This window comes from Equus quagga, chromosome 19, assembly GCF_021613505.1.
Source record: "Equus quagga isolate Etosha38 chromosome 19, UCLA_HA_Equagga_1.0, whole genome shotgun sequence".
NCBI lineage: Eukaryota > Metazoa > Chordata > Mammalia > Perissodactyla > Equidae > Equus > Equus quagga.
This window is the reverse complement of record NC_060285.1, coordinates 40,505,878-40,521,365: the sequence shown is the minus strand read 5'-3', so window position 1 is coordinate 40,521,365 and position 15,488 is coordinate 40,505,878. Positions and strand designations below refer to the sequence as shown.

Sequence of the window (15,488 nt, the reverse complement as noted above, 5' to 3'; positions counted from 1 at the left end):
TAGCTTCAATGTCAGTATGTTTTTTTCAAAAAAGTTAGTGAAATAATCATCAAAAAAATCTGCTATAATCAAAATATCTATGTCTGTTATTCCTTTGGCTAGCAACATGGTAACACTGTCACAAAATGAAAGAAGGTGTGTTTGATAGAATCTATTCTTAGTGGATCTATGATATCCCTAAAGGGCATTACATTGTTTTTTCTCATTTCTCATAAGGTCTTTGTTTAATGACATTGTGATATACTGTAAAAGTTCTATAATACTTTGCAGCTCCTCCCATCAAGGTCAAGTACAGGAGTATGTTTACCGCTATCTTGAATCTGAGATGGCCAGGCCTTGGAATTTACTTCAAGCAATAGAATGTAGTTGAAGAGACACTGTAGGAATTCTGAGCCTAGGCTTCAAGGGGCCTGTAGCTTTCCCACTTCTGCTGTTGGGAACCCTATGTGAATAAGCCTGGGCTAACCCACTGGATAATGAATAGCACATGACCCAGGGCCCCAAACAACAGCTAGCTAATGCCAGACATGTGAGTTAGTCATTGGTTACCAGCACACTGCAGATACCTGAGTGAACCTGGCCAAAATCAGGGGAAGAACCCCTCAGCTGAGCTTAGCCCAAATTGTCAGCCCACAGTATCATGAGCTAAAAAATAGTTGTTTTAATTCACTAAATTTTTGATAGTGTATTACATAGTAAATACTAACTGATACAGATATGTACTGGATTTTCATAATAATGCTATAAAGTTTATATGCAAGTTTTATTATTAAAATTTATTTTTTCAATAAATTTTGAAATCTTATCTTCACATCAATATAATTTTTCAGAAATCCATTTTATCCTGGCACAGATGCTATGGAGTGACAAGGAGCACTATATAATTATTTTTACCAATGGATATCTGTTAAGAACTTTACAGTCCATGTTGTTTGTTCTCTTTGCACAGGAAAAAGTAGGGCTGGCAGCTCTTGGTCTTCTATTTGCTGGATTCTTATTATTTGTTCTTGTAACATATAGCTGTTTAAGTCTAAGTATAAATACCACATTATGAAGTGACAATGACAGGGTGAAAATTAAGAGGATATATCAATAAATTGTCCATAAATTCTGAATGCTATCTGTTGGCATCCTCTGAGCCTCGAGGGCTATTTTCTCATACAGAGGGTCCATCCAAGATTTGTTGCCTTTGTTCTAAAATGTAAAGACGCACCTTGGAAATGTAGATTTATTTGAATTAAGACTATATTTAGCTTAACTCAGAATTTCAATTAAAGTTGAAAATATCTAAAAATAACTAAGAAATATTCTCTTGGAACATTTTCTAGTGGAAACAATGTCATAGAGTTTTGAAATGATGTAATAAAAAGTAAAATAAAGATAAAATCCTCTCAATTAAATTATTTTATAATGTTTGGCAATACATAACATTAAAATGCTAAGTTAAAGAAGAAAAATACAGTTATTTATCCACATCCCCTTTCTAAATAACATTAAATATTTAAATTGTAGGGAATGGCTTTTTAAAGAATTTCTGCCAGATATTGTGGAATTATGCACTTTAAAATTCAAATGGTTTAAACTGATAACAAGAAGTGATAGTTTCTGAAAATAAGCTTTACAGATCTTGAGTGGTTCTAAATTTTAAACTTACTTTGGACAATGAAAAGATAAGAATGATTGAATTCTAATTGTTTAGACTTCAATTGGTATTGTCAAATATTTAAGACTATTTCTCTGGCTTTGCAATGAAAAAGTCTTTAACTTTCTAAAAACAAATGCATTCATTTTGATAAACTGAAAAATGAGATACCAATAAGGGGAAATTTAAACCTACACGTCTCTGATAAATTTGGGGAGGAATTCAAGCATACAAGTTGGAACCTGACAGTATTACATACAAATTCCAGCGCAGCTTACTGAGGGAGGAATCTTGACCATATTATTTAACCGCTCTGAGTGCCATGTCCTTTATCTCTAAAATTGAGGTTATAATATGACCTTCATAGAGTTTTTGTAACGGATTACGTATCTTTCTACAGTTCCTGGAATAAAGTGGGCCTTTAATAAATAACTATTGTCATATACTCCAAGATTTTGGTTTCAATTTTCTTTGAAATGATATAATTGTGGAGAGGCTTTTTGTTTAATGTTTAGTGGTAATGATTACCTGGAATAGGAAGGTTGAAACTAAAAGTTTCAAAAATATTAAAAGTCTCATTAATTCAGCAACTAAAATGAAAATATAATCAATTCTATTTCTTTAAAGTATTCAGCAATATGGGTAACGATGAATGTTAAATATCATCATTTTGGTTCCTAACAGTCCCCTCTGTCTGAATTTTACGCCATTATCTTTAGTTATTTATGGCATTTCTTGGATTTTTTTCAAGGAAAAGAAAAGACAAAGTTTCGGGAAAAGTCTGCCTTGGGTAATCTTTTCCTCAAAGGAATGAATCATAGTTGAATGCTCTTGCAAAAAGTTTAATTAAATATTCAGATATAAAACCATGTTTTAAAACTGGAGATAATAGTAATCTGTATTATATAGATGAAATATGTAGATGACAAATGACCTCCCCACACACACTCTTATATTACAATGCCGTGGAATTTGTTATGTTTTTATGATACTAAGTTGAGTTTTGCTGTTGTTGTTTACTTATTTGTTTTTAGTATCATTGTAAGGACAGAGATTACATGAGTGGAAAGAAATTCACATTAAGAACCAAATCCTATCCATGTAATTTTTCAAGAATAAAAACACATTTTGCATTTAAGGCAAAATACAGTCCATATATATTTCATGGGCTTAGGAATTTCAAGGGGTCACTTCTATAGGAGAGTTCCAAGGGAGTTAGGAATCTGGCCTGTGATTTTTACTTTTGGCAGTGGCTTCTGAAATAAAACACAATAGCTTATAATATTTCAAAAAGTTATCCATCATCCACATTGTAAAGTACATTACAGTATTTTAAGCTCTGGAGTATGGCTTGAAAAATTCGCTATTCATGGGAGGTGGAAAACATGAAAAGAAAATGAAAATGGGAGACAGGAGGGTTGGGGGGATTGGGTTCCATGTGGATGAAGAATTTGACTCAAAATACATATGTTCCAGGAAATGTTTTGTGAGGACTGTGTTGTTAATTAAGATTTCCAAAGATTCAGCAATACCTCAGGTTCTCAGGAAGTATAATGCATCTAGCCACCACGTTAAAGTTAATATCTAAGACTCCAGCTGTTTACATACATAATTTTACTAGAGATTTACCAGAAGAATTGGTGAGAAAGCAGCTCCGTTGAAGACAGATCGGGGACTCACAGCCATATTTTATTACACTATCTCATTGTGGTTTTTCACACTGTGGGAATTCGACTTCCAGAACTAGGGCAGCCTCTCCACTTTCATTTTAGTCTGACCACTTTTCTTCAGGGAAAGCAAAAGCTCACAAATCAAAAGTTTGCCTATGTTAAATCCCAGGAAAATATTTAAAAGGAAAATCCTGCTGCGTAAGCATGCTTATCCATATAACAATAGCTGCTCTACCAAAACCCAAACCAATCCAAATAAAGTCCTACAAACTCTCACTAACTATACAGCTGCATGTGCAATGCTTAGCAGAGGAGAAGTTGCCCTGGACAATCTCTTATGTTTCCTACTGAGAGAGATGCAAGTTTCTTCACCCCAATCTGAGATCACAGACATTTTGTGTTGATTGACTGGCATTACAAGTTGGCAGGTGTTTCTTCTAGTTTATTTTCATTACGATTATAGAAAGAGAAGACACTTACTCTATTTTTAAAGGACTGAAGGTGAGTCATTCACAATAAAATCGTTTCAGTCACTCCAACAAAGAATGAGAAGTCAGTTTTATAACTGGTTGAGCTCTCTCTTCAATCTTTTAGAGAATAAAATTTCAGTTTAACTGTGATTTTCTTTAATTCATTAAACTCTTAGTATATTTTATTGTACTCATAAAGTTTCCTAGAGATTCAGTTGTGATCCCAAGTTGACACCTTAGAAACTATATTGAACTGTACTGTGAGGCCCTGGAAACTATTTTTGCAAATGTCTCAGAAACAATCTAACAGATAACTCCAGTCTTAAAATTATTTACTTTTGTCTAAGAGAAATATATACTCCCTTGAGATATGACTTTTGGCCCCCAGGACAAAGGTTTTATGACAGAGTGAGTAATTTTTCAGGCTTAAGAAAAATCAGATGGGGCTCTCTTGGAAGAACAGTTTTTTGGTGATAGTAAAGACTAAATTACTAACCTTTTTTGCTGTATCTTCTGCTTTTCAAGAAAGTATTCAAAATGCTAACTTTGCCCTGAATTTGAACTCTGACTCACTGCATAATTCTTATATTTCTCTTTTCCTTCTCTTGCTCACACTGTGGCCATTTTCATTATTTTTGTTGCTTGATTCTATTTCACCATAAGTTGAATCAACTTCTGCTAATAAGTGAAGCACATTTAAAATCTTTCCTTGTTCGTTAAAAAGACCATGGTTGATCTTCACATACTGATAATGAATTAAACTCAAGATATGTTAAGTGGAGAAGCAGAGTGTAGAACATGAGTAATATGCTTCCATTTTTGCAATCAAACACACACATGATATATTTGCATATATGTGCACATATGTTTATATTTATGTATAAACCAACTCTGGGAGGATACATAAGAAAACGGTGACAGTGATTGCCTCCAGGGAGGAAAGGGACACTGACAAGCTTAGTGATCAAGGGTAGAGGTGGCCTACTTTACTTTTATATATATGTACATATATATGCATATATATGTAAGTAAAGTATACACATATATGTATATAGCACATATATATACAAATGTATATATAAAAATACACACTACGTATATAAAAGTAAGATGCATATAAACATAAGCGTACATACATATACACACACAAATATAACACTTTGTGGTGTTTAAACTTTTTATTATGTACATTACTTAAAAAATGAAGAACATCAAAATGTTGCTGTTTAAATAATAACTGTTATATCCTTTTTCATATCTGAATTAGAAATAGCCATTTCTGAAGTAGTGTTACACCAAAGCAGACAATCATGAGAATTCAAACAAAAAAATACTTATGTTTCTTTTTCTAGTTGCTAGACAATATTTCTCTTTCGCAAAATGTTTTCTAGGTATAGGGCACAAATCACGATTATTCAATAAAGCATTATTACTTTGGGGTTGGAATAAATTGGTATTATTTTATTTGAATAAAATACGGTACTCCCTAGTCTGTATTTCATTCATTCAAATAGAATGAGGTTAGTTTTTACTGTCAAACTATTAGGTGTAGATGTGAATGCCTAAAGTTAGGTTTAAGATTTTAAATGGAGCTCCATATGGGTTTAAAACAGAATGGGAATGGTTGCTGGCAGTGTCTCATACACGTTTGAGTGGCAATCAACTTAGCATTTCAGTAATTCTTAGTCAACCTGCTTTAACTGGCTTATAAAAAGGAAATAAAGGACTTGAGGATCAAAACTATCCCTCACAGAGTGGGTAAACTTTATCATTTTAGTCTGAATTATTTGGCTCTACTCTACAATATTCATTTGGTGGATGATGCTGAAGAAATGACAAAGTCATTTAAAAGCATAGCATTGGAAAATCCCATTAATTCCTTTTTTTATCGTGGAGACATTTGTCCTGGGCATTCATGTGCTTCAGCTGAGAGTTCAGCTTCACAGGATAACCATGGTCATGTCCTATGTAGAGAAAATTAGCAAGTGATTGCAAAACCATATAGCCCTGTGGTATTTACAGGGTCACAATTGACTAAAACGTTTCCCAGCTTAAAAAAAGGAACTGTGCATTTTTCATTTTTTTCTTCTCTTTTGTGCAGAGGATGATATGCATCTGTCTGCATGAAAGTCTTTTAATTAATCAAGCCCAACCAGAGGTTTTGTGACTTTTTGCCCAGTCTTTCTATTATCATATGGTGTCACTCATGATTAGAGAGGACAATATTTAATGGGTTCAATTAATGCTATTTAGATTCTGCTCAAATGCTTAGAAATCCGGAATAATTAATGTTCTAGTGAAACCTGCTTGTATGTCTCTCTTAAGAGCACATTAAGAAATGCTTCAATATTGCAAGTAGAATTTCATGTTGTATCATGAAAAAATAAAGCAGACGGTTAAATAACAAATGAAATATGCCCCACAGAATCCCCTGGACATTTGCAACCTGCTACATAGGCAATAGGATGCATAACTCAGAGTTGCTATAACCCTCTGGCCTGACATCCTGGAAGCTAATTTGGTTTTAAATGGTTGGGGTTGGGGGGTGGGTAGATTATGGAAAAAAAGAATCTTGGAGGAGGCTGTAAAGAAACTTCCTGAAGCTGGTTTACTATTCTATATTCTGTCATATACTATGTTTAAACTTTGTTATTGCAAAAATGAAGTTCATTCTTTTGAGTCATTAGAAAAATAGTCCTTCCCTTCCCAGGCTACTATCAATGGGAATAAACATTAGGTAGGATTTCAAACATTTTTATTGATTGATATAAATTGTGCTTGTCTAAATTGTGCCTTTAAAATACACCTAAAAATATAATAGGTAACGAAGGAATTTCACACTCAAAAAGTAATTTTCTGTTGTCTCATTTGTGACATGTTTTCTAATTTTTCCCATAGATAATACTGTGATGATTGTTATTTTAAATAACAGGCGAATGCAGCTCTTCTGAGGTTCCTCCAGATGTGGGACACAGATTAAAATGAATTATGTTTCTGTTCATGGATCTTTGGAGGAATGCTGAATAAAGTAACAGTCTATTAGTTTTCTTTTTTCAATCATTAAAACAATGTTTTCTTTCAATGCTTCTAAGTTAAGTGTATGGAAAAGAGCAGTGTGTCAGTTGTCCCTGAAGTCTTTTGTCCAAAGGAAAATTTGGTGTGACATTTTAATTATCTAAAGTTTAATGAGAAAGATAATGAGGTATCTTGCCTTCCTTGAATCAGTTCTGCTTGTCAAGTAGACGAATTTGTTTCGAGTTTTGTATTGCCAAAGGATTTGGGGAGAGGTGAAGAGAAAGCTGGAAGAGCATCTAAAACCGATGCTGAACCCACTATGACCAGCCTGTAGAATCTGGTGAATAATTTGAGAGTGTTTACTTTGGCTTGATGTTCTGTTTTGAGATGAAACCAGAAGAGAAGACATTAGTTAAATTAATAATCCTTCCTGCAATCCTTCCTCACAAGGTCCATTGAGTTTACCAAACAAAGGATAACCAAAAAGTGTAAAAAAAAAAAAAAAAAAGACAGCATGATTATTCTCTTTTTGTTGGAATTCATCAAATAGATGAAAGCCCAAAGGGAAAGTATTGTTTTCTTGCTGGTGATATGTGAGTTTTTAAAAAACATTATTTTGGTTAAACAATAGCTTATCTAATGTTTCCATATTAATCAGGCAGAAGTTTCTTGGATGCAGCAACTATTTATTTTAAAACTTGAATGGGGACAGGATGAAGGAGGGTACTGTCACACTTGATTTTAATGGTCCGTGAAACCTTTGCCTTTCTTTTTCCGTCATCTTAAGAAAAAAAAAAAAGGACTAAAGTATTCCATTTCTTTCTTCTTATAATACTAAACACTGCGTGTTACCATTCAGAATTCCCTTTCTTCTTTGTTAATGAAAACTTTTTGCCAGTGACTTGATGAAATGTATGCATATACTTAAGGAATTGACATCTTGAAAATCTTTGTTAAATTATTCGCAGCTGCTCATACCAAATACAACAGGTTTATATTTGAAATGGAAGGGCTGGGAGTGCCAACTGTCCAAATACTAGAGAAACGAGATGCAATGGGTAAACAAATAACAGTTCTGCTATAGATAGGTCGATCAGAATACATACTTCTTTGGCAAGGTTAACTTTTAACTTATTTATCTAAGGATTGTTAAAAGGAATCATCTATATTTAAAGTCAGAAGCTCAATTCTCTTCAGGAGATGTCAGGAGATATGTTGGGAAGACACTCTGACTACTGGTTAAACTTTTATAAACCACCCAGATATTTTTTATCACTTTGTATTTCCCTCTTTATACTCACGATTTGGTGGATAGCTTTTTGAAGTCTTTGTAATTATTTCAACTATTTTTTTCTACAACAAATAATAGCATAGTTATTCTCCTTAACGTTTTAGCAAGATATTTTAAAAATCTATTGATTTTGGTCATGATATGTCTAACTTTTCAGTTTTCTTTTTACTACGATCCTTTGTGTTCACCTAAAAGGAATAAACAGCCAGTTATTTTATCAGCCAAATGGGAATATTGGGAACAGCAAAGAATTGCAATTCCGGACACACTGTCTTTGGTGAGCCACATGCAGGTCTTGAGAGACAGAAAGGAGAGAAACATTCCTTTGTGAAGTTGAGAGCCTGCTGATTTAAACCAAGAGTCCATTGGAGGAGACTGGGAGTTCAAAGTGTAGTGGCTTTTCATTGTCTGAGTAATGGCAGTCTCTCATTGGCTGAGCTTTTGCCAGACGAGCAGGAAGTTCTTCCTTCTTTCTGCTAGGGTAGTAAGTACTACTATCACTTCCTGTCGGAAGTGCAAGGTATCTGTCTCTTCCTGCTGGGGTCAGTAGTGTACGTTGAGTGGCACATGCTTGTGCATGAGTGTTATTTCTCTGGGCCTCCCAGCTCCATTTAAATGAGATTTTCCTTTATTATTTTTCATACTTGCATCCCCCATTGACATAAATGTGTATGAGATTCATCCAGTTAGCAATACTCCTATAGTCTTAAATTATTTTCAGATGAAAAAGTTTGAATTGACTACACAGGGAAAAAAATTCCTATAACTGCAAACAGTCATGTTTTAAGGCTACACTGAGTATATATCAGACCTTTGAAATAGAGTCATTTGGAGCTAAGACTAAAACGGTTACTTTAAGACAATTTTCTCACAATTTGGTTTTACGTTTTTTGGGGGTTTTTAATTAACAAAGCTATTTAATCTGAAGAACAGGGAACAAAAATAATTTAAGGGAATCATGCAAGGCAATGAAGTTAATAGTAACAGATCTCCAAATTCTCAAGAGTACATACTTTATTTCATCTATAACTGTAAAAATATGCCTCTTAGGGCAGAGGTTATAGTATAAATGGGGCAGGAGTGATGCGCATCTTTGGTACATCGTAGAAAATATCTAAAGATGAAGATTCATTTAAATCCTGTGATTAAGATGTCTCTAATTTAGTTTGTACTTTCAACATGCTATAGCTTCTTCATGTACCCTTATTTATATCTTCTTTTTCTTTCTATTTTCATTCCTTTACTGGGTTCTAACAAGTTATATTTCCCTTAACTTTACCAGTCCCTCATCTTCTGAGAAGTAGGACCTGATCATTTGCAAATCCATCTAAGTGTTGTCAATGAATAAGAGGCATAAACTGTAAGAGTTTCAAAAATGTTTATTTGGTGTCTTAGGAACTGCAATTCAGGAGACACAGACTTGAGTAGAAACTCAAATGTGCTCTGAGGAGAATAAAAGAGGTAAGGGTTTATAAAGGCAAAAAGACACCAATTCCAGCAAAGTTACACAGGTTGTTAGGCAAGATTTGTGATTGGTGCTGGCAGTAACTGTCACTTCTTGGCTGTACATGATGGGTTGCCAAGGCCATCTCTAAGGCCTTAGCTATGGGAGTAAGCATATTTCTTGGAAGAAGGTCAAGATGACAACGGTGAAGCGCAGTTCAAAAGTTTACATTCCACCTGTGTAGAGACATGTGTAAGCCCTTCTTCCCTAATGGCCTCCTGGCTCCATTTTAGGTGCCCTTTACATGTGTGACTCCATTTTGTAATCGCCTTCCACATTTCGTTTAAATTTTGAAATTTGTTTAAACATACCTTGATGGGAGGCTTTGGCTGCTTTTCATATCAAATAATTCTTATTTTAACTACCTTTGAAAGTATCGCATGAACACTAGCATATGTCCCTGTAAGAATTTCCCTGGTGCAACAGAATGGGGTACATTCCTATACAAATGTGATTCTGCCTAGTAAGGATTTGTAGAGCTTTGATGCAGTGAGTTATAATTTATGAGATGGCTGAGAGAGCAAAGATTATGCAAATTCTTGAGGCTAATGTGAATAGATGTAGATTTCCCTCAGAACTGTATTCCAATGAAGTCTCTGCTCACCTCTTAAGCACCCCCTTTCCTATCTAAAATCCCCTCTGCCCATCCACTAGGTATCATATTACCCATTTTTATTTCCTTCATAGTACGTGTCTCAATCTGTAATTTTCTTATTCATTGGTTTGGTTTTTGTTTTGTTTTGTTTTAGAATGTATGTACCAGGAGGGGAGAGGCCTTACCTGCCTTATTCTTTTTCACCTCTGACTCCCTCTATGTTTTGCGTAGTGTCTTGAACAAAGTTGGTGCTCAATAAATATCTATTCAAATAATGAATGAAGGAATGAATGAGCTAACCCAGGAGTAGCTTACAAAAGTTCAGAGCATTTACTGTTCTGGAGGATGAGCCTGCTGGCATCAGGTACATTTTATGATTTATTTCAATTCACTATGGACAAAATGCATATCATAAGGTATGTGAGAAAGGCATTTGTATTGTCAATAAATGGTGAGTTTGGATGAAATGAGAATAGTGGGTGAGGGAATCTAAGATGTATTTATTATATTAGCTTCTTTAAAAATAGATGATTAAAATTTATTCACTCTACAGTTCAAATCTCTTTTGTAGTTCATGTAGGCAAGGCTATATGTTGTCCTATTTTATTTTATTTTACTTTGAAGTGAGAAGAAAAACTGATATGTGAAACATTTCTGTTGAAAAAGAGAAAATAGATGCTTCCCTTTACCCTCATAATGTCTGTAAGGCCACCATATATTTCAAGCCCTTTTCCACCAAGTATAGTAGAACTTGTTTTTGCCAGTCATCTATTACTACAAATATATTTTTCAAGGGAGAACTTGAGGTTCTTTGGAACTACAGTATCTCTGAAATACAGGAAATGTGCTCGTTAGTTAATGTTTGATCCCTTGAAATCTATTTGGTTGCTGCTGTTGGCAGTAGTATTAAAAATTCTGTTTAAATTTTTTGTATATTATAATTTAAGGCAATGTTGTTAAGAGTAATATTTAGGGATGCTTATAAGTTGTAAGATAATGAATTTAGCCACAAATGAATGAACAAAACTTCTGTAGAACTTTCTACAACATAAAATAACTGATTTCTTCTCTTCTTCTCTATACATATTGGTGGTCATTCTAAGCTGTTTTCTCAGTGACAACTGTGAAATGAAATTTCCCATTTTCCCCTTTTCCCTAAGCTTTGAGATTCCTTACTTTATGCCTAGTAGGTAATCACTGTACATATTTTTAAATGCACGAGAAGATAGCCTGCTGCTCTGGACTGTTGCCCATTGACCTCACATTGTGGGAGTTTGTCAGCCTGCCACCAAAACATGTGTGATAACATTTTCCATTATTTGTTTGCAAATACATTTTATGAATAATAATTAATAAAATTCTAAGCATATGATTTGAAAACAGAAAATATTTTAACTTTACAAATAACAAAACTCTAAATCCACAAGAAAAAAACAATTCCTGGACACAGTTATATTAATGTTATTTGTCAACTTAGATAAAATATGAATATTAAGTAGTAGAGGAATTGCGTGGATGTTAGAATATCATCTTTCTACATTCTATTGAAGAATTAAGATTGAATACATAAGGCTTAAGGTTTAACTAGAAGAGTTTTGAGGGCTCATAAAATGATACTGGATACAAGAAAGGTGTTTTTTAAAAAGACTTTGGTACAATAGGAGGGAGTTAACTTAAGTGGCTACTAGCTCATGCACATTCCACAGGCCTCCTGGTCTGTGCAGCCATAGAGGTGCTTGGATTTGAATCAGAGAAGCCAGATGATCTAGCAACCACGCGATGCTGAACCAAACATTTTCTTCTTTCCCACATCAAGACCGATAGCTAAGATTTGAATTATAATCAGTTTAATTATAATCATAAAAATTTTGAGAAGGGACTTGAGACAAATTTACTCTGTTGGTTGGTTAAAAGAAGATTGCTGTTCGATTAGGATTTAAAAACCTCATAAGTCTGAGGCATGGAAGGTATGCCGCTGCTCTATATTCTTCTCAAATAACTCAGTGAATAACTAACTCTTGAATAACTCATTTAATAGTTTCAAATGGAAAGAAATCCTCTTAATATCCAATGAAAGCTTTGCTCTATAGCTAAATTCTCCCATCAAATAACAAGAAACACCCATCCCCAATGAAGATAAATTCTTGAAAACCTCTCACCTATACTTAGCCTCCTCTTCAATGTAACCAGATAAAACTGCGAACAGATAAATTTGTTCTGTAGAACATGCAAATAACTTGATGAGAATTAAACTTAGTAACATGACAGTCAAAACAAGAAATAAATTTAACAGTTTAAAAGGTAGCCAGAATTTAGAAATGAAAAATGCAGCTATTCAAGGTGGAAGTAGCTGAAGTCCAAGACACATAATTATTCTTTGTTCCTCTTGACAATAGTATTTATTATATGTTGATTTCCACTAATATTTTCTCTAAAAGAGTGCCTGTCATTTCTAAGCTGAAATGCATATACAGGGCTTAATTGAATTTAGAAATATGCAGAAGTTGTTATTAAAATATAGGTTAGTATGGGGCCAGCCCTGTGGCATAGTGGTTAAGTTTGGGACACTTTGCTTCAGTGGCCCAGGCTCACAGGTTCAGATCCCAGGCAGGGACCTACACCACTTGTTAGCCATGCTGTGGAGGCATCCCACATACAAAACAGAGGAAGATTGGCACAGATGTTAGCTCAGGGCCAATCTTCCTCAGTGAGAAAAATATATATATATATAGCTTAGTATATAAAATCTTAAGGGTTGTACTTTAAAGTAAGTGAAATTAGCATATAAAGTAAGTGAATTAGCCTAATGGTTACAAGGAGATGAGTGATGAGTGGCCCCTGAAGAATAATGAATAGATGGGTGTGAGGAAAGGAGTGGAACAGATGATGTGCTTATAAACAGAATCAGACATGTAGAATATTCTAGAGCATGAGAATAAAATGTGAACGTGTCTGAGCCTGGTAGACAGGCCATCCCTAGAACTTTGACACAAAACCCTTGAGTAGACCCAGAGGTGTAATAAAAACCAAACACTAAAGTAATTAATTTGAGAAACTGTAATATAGCAAAAAACTCCTTTTGTGATAATACAGTATATACACCTGGGGTGCTGCCATGACTCCACCCCTCAGGTCGCAAACAGTGTAAAAGTAGGGTGCCTGCAGCTGTGGACTGTGCTGACCTAGTGGGTTTCAGGGTGCCAAGGCCATTCAAGTATGGAGGTGTCTAGGTCAGGCACTGGGGAAGACTAGAGAGTGGCGTCAGCACGTGCCAGATACTGTCCTTCATCTCTGGCATAGACTCTACATTAAGGAGTTGCTGGTTCTGTTGTAAAACAAAGTTTGTCATTTTCTTCCAGTCTTCAGACTTTGCAGGCGGCTTTAATTCAGAGAGCTATTAAAATTAAGAAGAACTTGAGAAAAATAAACAGCTGCTGAGATCACTGGATTATAATGTAGAGAAACAGAGCCAGGGGAAATGTTCTTATGGGCTAAAAATAGGTCCTCCTAAAAAATCTCAACTCTTGCATGAGGCCTGGTTAATTTAGATAATTGTATGAGCGCCTTCAACATCACTTTGTGAAGGCTGCCCTTGCAGATCAATGTAAGCCATTTGCAATGATCACTTAAGAAGAGTGGGGATGCAGGTCCTAATTCTTATGTGGGAGTGAGGTCGTGGAAGGAAGCTGGGCTTTGGGCAGGGCTGATTCATTTCTTACGTTCGTCCCTTATGAGCCCTGTGACCATAAGGAAACTACATTAATTCCCCAGTTGTTATAGGACTCCATTAAATAATACTATAAAGTTCTTGACATATAGTAAGTAAATACCCTATTTGAGGCAATAAACGTCAAATAAAAACAATTTTGTATTGAAAAGTATCTCCTGATAGTGATGGTTTTTGTGAAATTAATCACCCAATGCAATGCCATTATGTCCATGATCATTTATTGAGTACAAGAAAATTTGTCTCAATAGTGCGATCTTGGTCATGTCAGCCATTTTGAACATGGCGTGCTCCTCCCTCCTCAGGATTTCCGAAAGTGCCATTTCTATTTGGCGCTTTCTTCCCTTGCTCTTAACCTGGTTAATTCTTACTCATTTTCAGATTTTAGCTCAGTGTTTACTTCCTCAGGACCAACTTCCGTGACCACTTCCAATCCCCACATCTAGACAGTTTCCTCTGCTTTATGCTATCTTTTGATATCGTGTTCCTTTCATTAAGAACCATATCTCAATTTTTAATAACATGTTTATTATTATAATCATTTGTTGAATGCCTTTTTTTCCCACTAGGCCACAAATGTTATGGGGGCAAAACTTGTGATTTTTGCCCGTCGATATATTTCTAGTGTTTAACACATACTAGGCATGCTAGTATGAAGGAGGAGTCAAAACTGGTGGAAGAAATAGCAACAATCTGAGGTTCATGGATGACACCATCGTATTCCCAATTACTATGTATGGGCGTGAAACTGGACAGTGAAGAAGGCTAGCAGGAAAAAACTTGATTCAATTGAAATAGAGTATTGGAGGACAGCCCTATGGATACCCTGGATTGTCAGAAAGATGAACAAGTGGATACTAGAGCAAATTAGATCTGAACTGTTGCCAGAGGCAAAAATGGTAAAATTGAGGCTGTCCTGCTTTGAGCCCATTATGAGAAGGCAGGATTCTTTGGAGACGACAATAATGTTGGGAAAAGTAGAAGGCATCAGCAAAAGAGGAAGACCAAGTATGAGATGGATTGATTCCATAAAGAAAGCCATAGTCATGAACCTGCAGAAGCTGAGTAGGGCTGTTGAGGACAGGACATTGTGGATGTCACTCATTTATAGGATCTCCAGGAGTTGGGTCAGACTTGATGGCAAGAGGCAACTATAAGGCATACAATGTGATGAAGGAATAAATTGATGTATGATGTGTGTGTTCATTTCTGCTTTGTGCGTCACTTTTATATTAGATAGGAAATAAGTAAATACATATATAATCTTTTGTTATTACCCAACTCAAATTTTATGTCTGTGGTAATTTACCAAGAAAATATCTGAATATGTTCCTACAAAATAATATATAGGAATAGTATGTATAGAAACTTCTACTGGGGCCTGCCTGGTGTTGTAGTGGTTAAGTTCATGTGCTCCACTTCAGTGCCCCCAAGTTCCAAGGCTCGGATCCTGGGTGTGGACCTACACACCGCTCATCAAGACATTGTGGCAGCATCCCACATACAAAATAGAGGAAGATTGGCACAGATGTTAGCTCGGGGACAATCTTCCTCACAAAAAAAAGAAATATATA

At 35.1% G+C, this 15,488-nt stretch overlaps 1 protein-coding gene across 7 annotated transcripts in view; it reads left to right on the top strand.

Annotated features, from left to right (window-relative positions):
- Positions 1-15,488, top strand: part of NAV3 (neuron navigator 3) — a 351,215-nt gene that overhangs the window by 21,608 nt on the left and 314,119 nt on the right. The window lies entirely within an intron of this gene.